The 7,174-nt window shown below is 43.8% G+C and overlaps 1 protein-coding gene across 1 annotated transcript in view; it reads right to left on the reverse strand.

Moving 5' to 3' along the window:
* The window catches only part of LOC131886145 (teneurin-m-like), a 61,775-nt gene extending 57,168 nt beyond the window's left edge, over positions 1 to 4,607 (reverse strand). The window contains exon 1 of the mRNA XM_059234401.1: positions 4,214 to 4,607. The gene's annotated coding sequence lies outside the window, so the exon portion shown is untranslated. The remainder of the gene's footprint in view (positions 1 to 4,213) is intronic.
* Positions 4,608 to 7,174: the final 2,567 nt, after the last annotated feature.

Raw genomic sequence — 7,174 nt, forward strand, 5'->3', positions numbered from 1 at the left:
CACTTTTGGACACTTTTGGACACTTTTGGACACTTTTGGACACTTGGTGTCCAAAAGTCACGCTAATTCTCAAAATTGCCCACCCTGACACCAACCCTTGAGCCGATAGGTTACATCGCCGAACAACTGTACATGTGCCTGGGAATAATTAGTTTCTTACTCAAGCATCTCCTCAGACGTCTGGACGTCGTTGCGTATCTTGCAACTCCATCAAAAAAAAATCTCTATCGTCACCTTTTGGGGGATGGAAAGCAAGTACGTTATTGAATCAAAGTGATTAGACCTCAGAGGGCGGGATCGCTTAAAGACCGACTGGAAACCGGCGAGGCATTTTTCGTTGTCAGGGCTCGACAGACGAGAAATTGGAGCTCATGTTTCTGCGCTTAATCTCCATTTCCTTATCAGATATCACCGACAAAACTATCTTGGACAGTCTCACTTAAGAGGTACCGTCGTTGAGTGGGTTCAGTACGGTTCCGATGAGAATCTTCTGGGAACCGAAAATTCCCCGGCAGGGGCCCTTGGCAGGATCGAGTTAATGAAAAATATCAATCGTGAAAGCTTAATTAAGAACCAATTTCCAATGGCCAAGAGCACACATGAGACGGCGAATGTTTTGTGGAGGATAACCCTCGGTTGTTCAAAGATTGCCAATCCAAATCACTGTTTGTCCGGAATCCACTCCCACCCATTGGACACGTGCTGTGACTCCCAGCCAACGCTGAAGTTTCAGCAGTTTCACTTTCTTCCCAAAACAAATAGGTTGAAAGGATTCGAGAACTCTCATCAACAGAAAAGGGTTCTTTTGCAAAGAGTAATTTCACAACCTCGCAGTAATTCAAAGCTCTGGCCATATAGGCTAGGTTACGACCAATTTCCAGGACAAGAGCAGCTGCTAGCCGTAACAAAACCATGCGGCGCCGATTGTATGTTAAATTCAGGAAATCCGGAGATTACGAATCAACTACGTACAAGGGGATGTAAACGGGAAGGCGGGGGGATTCCTCCATCTTCAGTAATGCGCTCGTCCTCATCAGCAAGTCCATCCGGCTATTTTCTTACATTTTTTCCTACCCAGGGCTGCTGATGAGGCAGCTGATTCTGGCCCGAATGAAAACATCAGGTCCCTTGTGCAAACAAAGAATGACTCGGCTTGGAAATGAATGACCCGAACAACTCGAAGTGACACCTTTAATTGACCCCAGGAACACTTCTTTCGACCCCCAAAGAGGCCAAGAGCGACCCCCGATTGTGGACAGCCCAAGCTGTTTTTGTTCTCAACAATCGAGATCAGTGATATGAAGAGCTTTATGAACAACAATTTGAACCTAATGAACTCTGCTTTGTTCGGAAAAAAAGGGAAAGCGAAACTGGCGTGAAAGCATTTGGAGAATGAGAAGAAGTCAACCTTGTGGGAGGGCTAATGGAGTTATTTCAATTTGATCCGGGTCCGTGCGAGGACGGATGAACATACAAGCGATAAATTCGAGGAATGAAGTCCACGACAACATTGGCCAGATTCTTACAAGCAATGAGAGGGTCAGGGTGAGGAGTGAGCTCTTTATCGAAAGTCAATGGGTCGAGGAGGCCAATTTTGGACGCCGTCGCTGCTTTCCAGACTGTCTTTCACACCTGAGAGTTTGAACTCCTGTAAAGAGTTTCCTTTTTGTCGATAGATCTTCCATCCTGGTGGATTTACGTATTGTAATTTTTTGGTGGCTTGGAATTCCTGAAAGATCGTTTCTTCTTAAGGGTTCTCAATCAGTGAGGTTCTTACTTCCGCCCTAAAGAAATGTCTATATATCATCAAGAGCTACTTTCTTGGCTTGAACGTCAGTATGAGTAATGTCTTGGCATTAGGATAATTACCCTTCATTTTAGCTCTGAAAAGAACTTGGACAGGACCAAAATTTGGCCAATTTAAGAAGCAAGGTCCAAAATGTGAAAATGAAAATATTGTTTTCACCCCCACATGAATGAACAGCCCAAAAGCAATCTCGTTGTTGGAGATTTCTGGTATCCATGCCCAAAACGAGAAAGGGGGAAGGGAAATGGAGAGAAAGAGATCTATGTCCATGGCTGAGAAAATTGGGCCTCAATATTTCCTGCATTTCCCTGTGGGGAATTGGGCGAGAGAAACTTTCCCCCCGTCTTCCCATATTTTCACACTTTATCTACCATTTGCACTTGGCTGTTCAATGAACCCGTATGTGTCTGATATCCATCTCTGAAAGAGCGAATAATGACCTCTTGTCTCTGCCACCTAATTCTCGAGTTCAAGTCAACTTTTGGAACAAAGTTAAGATTGGCAGACGTCGGAATATCCGATAAGTTGGTTCGAAATTCCCCTTTTCCTTCAGCTGCCTTTCCTCTTTGGGCAATATCCTCCTGGCCGAATGGAAAAAGTGGAACTGGAGCAAAAAGGATCTAAATCAAACACGGTCCAGGAACATGATGAGGGAAGTCCAGATGATCTACTCGAAAAGGTCCAGGCCAGCCTTAGAAAAGCATTGCTCTTTTTTTTTTATAGCACCAGGGATTTCCTAAGCACCTTAGGAACAAGTCGAACCAACAAATGCTTTCTTCCATTCTGGAAGTAAACCAGAAGGCAGCCAGACGACCAACAGTAGTAGTACGTTTGTTATTCCGCCCATAAAATCGACACCCTTTGAGGTGCTGGAGGAGGATGAAGGGCCAAGATTTATTGTTGAGGCAAGGTACGGCACACTTGGTCATACTGCAAAGTTCTTGTATTCCCACGAAATTTCAATGTGTTTTAACCGTGCCCTGGAAATTTGATGTCTTCCATCTTTGATTTCCGAGGCAGATAACCAAATTGAGGTACGGTATCTCACCTCCTGCTTGACAACTCGAATGTGTATTTTCATTAAACAGCTGCTCCAAGGGATTATTCCGTCGTCTCTGATTCGTTATAGACGCGTCTAAATTCCAAAAGCATTTCCATCAAAATAGAGCGAATCTTTTGAAAACTGGATCTCTACTTTGGTTGGTCGCTTGTTGTGAACTCAGGTACACGTAGGTTCAGATGATCGATCATTTATTTGCTCAACTCTCCTTTCCTTTCAATTTGGCCCAATTGAACTGAATGATAAATGTTATTGGAGAGAACTCCTTTTGAAAAAAAAGAGAAGGATGGGAAAAAATCGGACCGACCAAGTCAGAGCACGCAGCAGCGGTCACAGTAGAGCAACTAAAACCCCGCTCGAACAGTAATAAAGTGCTTTTCAAAGCAAAATGCCGGACTAACAAGCTCAATTTTGTTTTCATAACCAACCAGGTCATGAAGAATTCGCCCCGCCCTTTCTTCGACAGAGATTGGTTCGGACAATGCAACTAACAGCGCCCACCAAATATGCCATTGAAATTATGAAAGGAGAATGGCTCAATTTTCTTACGGACCTCTTTCAATCTGCGTCTTTTTTGTGTCAATTTTAGGGTTGAGAAGTTATTGCGATGTAATCGGAGAAAAGCTAAACGAGGTTCGTGTCTCTCACCTCAACCGTTTCCAAAGGATGGCCATAATCGTCGGTTCGACTCAAGTGGATTCAACCATATTTGGTCAAGACTGAAGTGATTGAAGACATTGATTGGCATTTAACTCGTGAGTTTCAACGGAAAAAAACGACAATCGATTCACTCGAAAGTGAAGGCGAGGCTTGAAATAGTCAGCTGGGACATGGGATCTCATTTTTTGCTCCAGATAAGGTGTATAATTATTGTTCTTAAGCGTGGAAACTCTCAGATGAGAATCGAGGCCAAAAAAAAGTAATTTCATAGTTACCCTTTCCACCTGTCTTCGGTGCTTTTCGGTACGTAATGAGATTATGTTGACGATTGACATGGTAAATATTTTCGATTCAATCCAGTTTTTCTAACTTTGACTCGACTCTTTTTTCCGCTCCCGGAAACCTTTGTAATGCAATTTGAATTGGCATTGCAATGAGACAGGAGTGATTCGACAATATTCAAGGATTATTGCTTTGCCTCAATTGAAAGTGGCACAAAACCAGGTGGTTGTTTGTGTTCATAGGGAAGACTTGGAATGACTTGGAAATGGCAGGGAGTTTATGGTACATAAACGTACTCGTCAGCCATAAACCCATCAACCAGGGAGGTTTCAATTGGAAAAAAATGCAAAACATTCAAATTTGCCAGTAATTTCAATCGATTTTCGTGTTCAGAGGGCTCTTACCTTGAATACAGACAGCGAGAAGGTACTGATTTCCAATCCTCTGATGAAGTACGCAGAGCAAGGAATACACTAGCACATTTTCGTCAAGTGCTTGGAGATCAACACTTCTTGTGTCTTGTGTTTGTTCAGAGATTATCTCCCATCACTTCCCGAAAGTCCGATGTCAAAGTACACAACTATCTGTATCTCTCTCTGTCCAAAGTTCTGCCTTGGTCAGGATCGCACATCCTTGAGAAGCAGACTGGTAATGGCACCACAGGAATCTCTCACTTGGCCACCACTTAAGTATATGCGACTAAAACGAACTTGGTCCACACTCGGGACAACTCTGAAAACCGAGATCACTCTCAACACTCGGCGGGACTCTCATTCAAACTGGACGAAATCCTCGTGCCTTCACAGAACCCCGCTCGGTAATGGAGAGCCCGTCACAATTTCCCCTACCCTTTTCAAAGCACTCTCCTCGGCTCTTCGAGCTTCGGGCTTCGAGCTTGGATGGATGAATCGCGGAAACGACAGTGTGCGAGAGAGTGAGAGAGAGAAACAGAACAAGTACGTTCGTACATACGTACAGGGTGAACAGTAGCTTCGACGAGAAGGTAATCTCATCTAGTGTGTCTCTCTCTTTTTTCTCTCCGCCGTCTCTCTCTTTTACTCTCTCTGCTGGTTTGGTGACTGTACTATGTATTGGTGGGCAGTGCTCGCACTCGGAACATATCCATTCAGTCCGAAGCAAGTCGCGCATCCAACCCAATGTCTGGGGCGGCTTGAGGCTTGAGGCTTGAGGCTTGATACAGGTCGTTTTGTGAGCCGCTTCTGCCTCTCTCCGGGGATTTCTAGGCTTTATGGGATTTTTGAGTGACAGACCGTGGGTACTTTGACAATGAGCAACAGTACCACGAAAGCAAGTGAATGGTGGTATATGTATGTAGGGTTTATCCATCTGTATGTTTGGGTTTCCTGCCAACCCAGGGGAGTCTTTAATTATGAATAATGATTATTAGCATCAGTATATACAGAGAACTTGACAAGTACGAGGGGCTGTATATGTACACTAAAATGTACACGTCGGTTAATGTTGGTTTTGTTCTACGTACCTTGGCAACCCTCACCTTGTTCCCTGCATGGCCATAATTTTGGGCGTGACTCTACCAATGAAAATGCTCGCTGTGTTGAGATGAAGCCAAATTGATTGTTTCATTCAGATCATAAACATTGGCCAGAACCATCTTGTTACTAACCTGACATACAAATTGCCAGTTTTGCTCCGAGAATTAATTGACGTGCGCAATAAAAGTGGGACGTTATTGCTTTGAATTCGTGGAAGTCATGCCCAAATCCCCTTTATAACTATCCATGGAGTCAACTGAAATAAACTTGGTCCGGATCAACCTGGATCATGCAATACTGACTGAGAGTCTGTTTGGATTGCCAGCTAGCTTCACACATGCAGACGAAGACGAAAGGGGTGAGCAAAAATTCATATCCAGAACACGTGCCCCTGACTAATGATGAGTTTATAATTACAAAGGCAGTCGTGACTGTTGTGACTCCAGGCTTCAGTGCTCGTAATGTCGGCCAGACACTCGCCAAGCCTTTTCTCTTACAGCCACACATCCGCATTGTCGTCAATTGACTTCTCCCAAGTTGCTTCCACCACCCCAAACAAACCCTCATTTGGCAGATCATGCAACGTTGCGGCGGAATATTCGGATGAATATGCACATCATCAAGCGTCTGAAACTTTCCTCTCACCCTGTAATTTTGTTGAATTGATCAAATGTGATGGATAATTGGTGTCAAACACAAAAGTCAAGGTGCTGGAAGTTTCTGCCCGTGATATAAGGCTCCCCGACCCCTCGATGATGCCCTCTGATTGATAACAAATGTTATTGATTTTCAAGAGGCACAACATCTGTTCAGCCCATCCCAGTCAGTCTCTTGACGCGATGACGACTAGAAGGGCACCAGCTAAAGGCAAGTTAAGATCGAGCAAGTGTGAGAAACACTCCGAGAGAGCTTGGATGAAAATCTCGCCATCGAATCAGAATATCGAGTGGATGAATTTTACCCGAGGAATCTCATTATAAATCATGACATGGCATATCAATTATGAAACGCCTCCATTGGACTTTGATAGATCACGAGAGAAACCAAATATGTAAAAATAAGTCAACATCACCGATCGAGAATTAAAACTACTCATAATTCCACTCATCCTAAAAGGAACAAGAAGACATCGTTTGATGAATGGAACGTCCGTAATTCAGAATGAGGAATGATCTAGCCATTGTTGCATGTCTAACAAGAAGGCACCCGGTAATAAATCCTACTGCATTTATTCGAACCCAGGAGGGAAATATTCACATGCTGGTGCATACAACCATATTTGATGCCATGACGTCTGGTACTGCATCCTGGAAAAGGCTCCAGACACGCCTTCCTTTTTAGCTCTATGACCATGCTCAAGTATGACATCCAAACTATTGAGGGTGTATCCTATCCGTCCGTTCCTTTGGCTCAAAGGGAAAAGGGGTGCAAGAAAATCGAAGACTAATACCTGCTCCATTATGAATTTTATGCAGATTTATGGCGTGGTAACTGGTTACTGGTTGGTTGGCCAACTCAAGCGGGAATGTTTCGAAGATGAGGTATTGGCAAGGGGATGAACTACAAATCTACATAGAGCTAGTCGAATAAAGGGTCTGTCTCCCTCGTCATTCTACACTGGCAAATTTTCCCGCTTCCTTTATCCAGTAAGCTCTGAAAAGTTCGGTCTTCTCACTCCTTGGTCGATATTCCCCATTGTTATGAATGTTGAATCGGTAATCGGGATGTTCATCTGAGGTTTAATCGAATTCCTGTCACTCGACTGCGATCTTGTCAAGTGTTTTTTCCTTGATATCTCACATACCTAACAAGAGACGACTTTATCTCTGGTTGGAATCGAAAATCGTTCGC

Source organism: Tigriopus californicus, chromosome 9, assembly GCF_007210705.1.
Source record: "Tigriopus californicus strain San Diego chromosome 9, Tcal_SD_v2.1, whole genome shotgun sequence".
NCBI lineage: Eukaryota > Metazoa > Arthropoda > Copepoda > Harpacticoida > Harpacticidae > Tigriopus > Tigriopus californicus.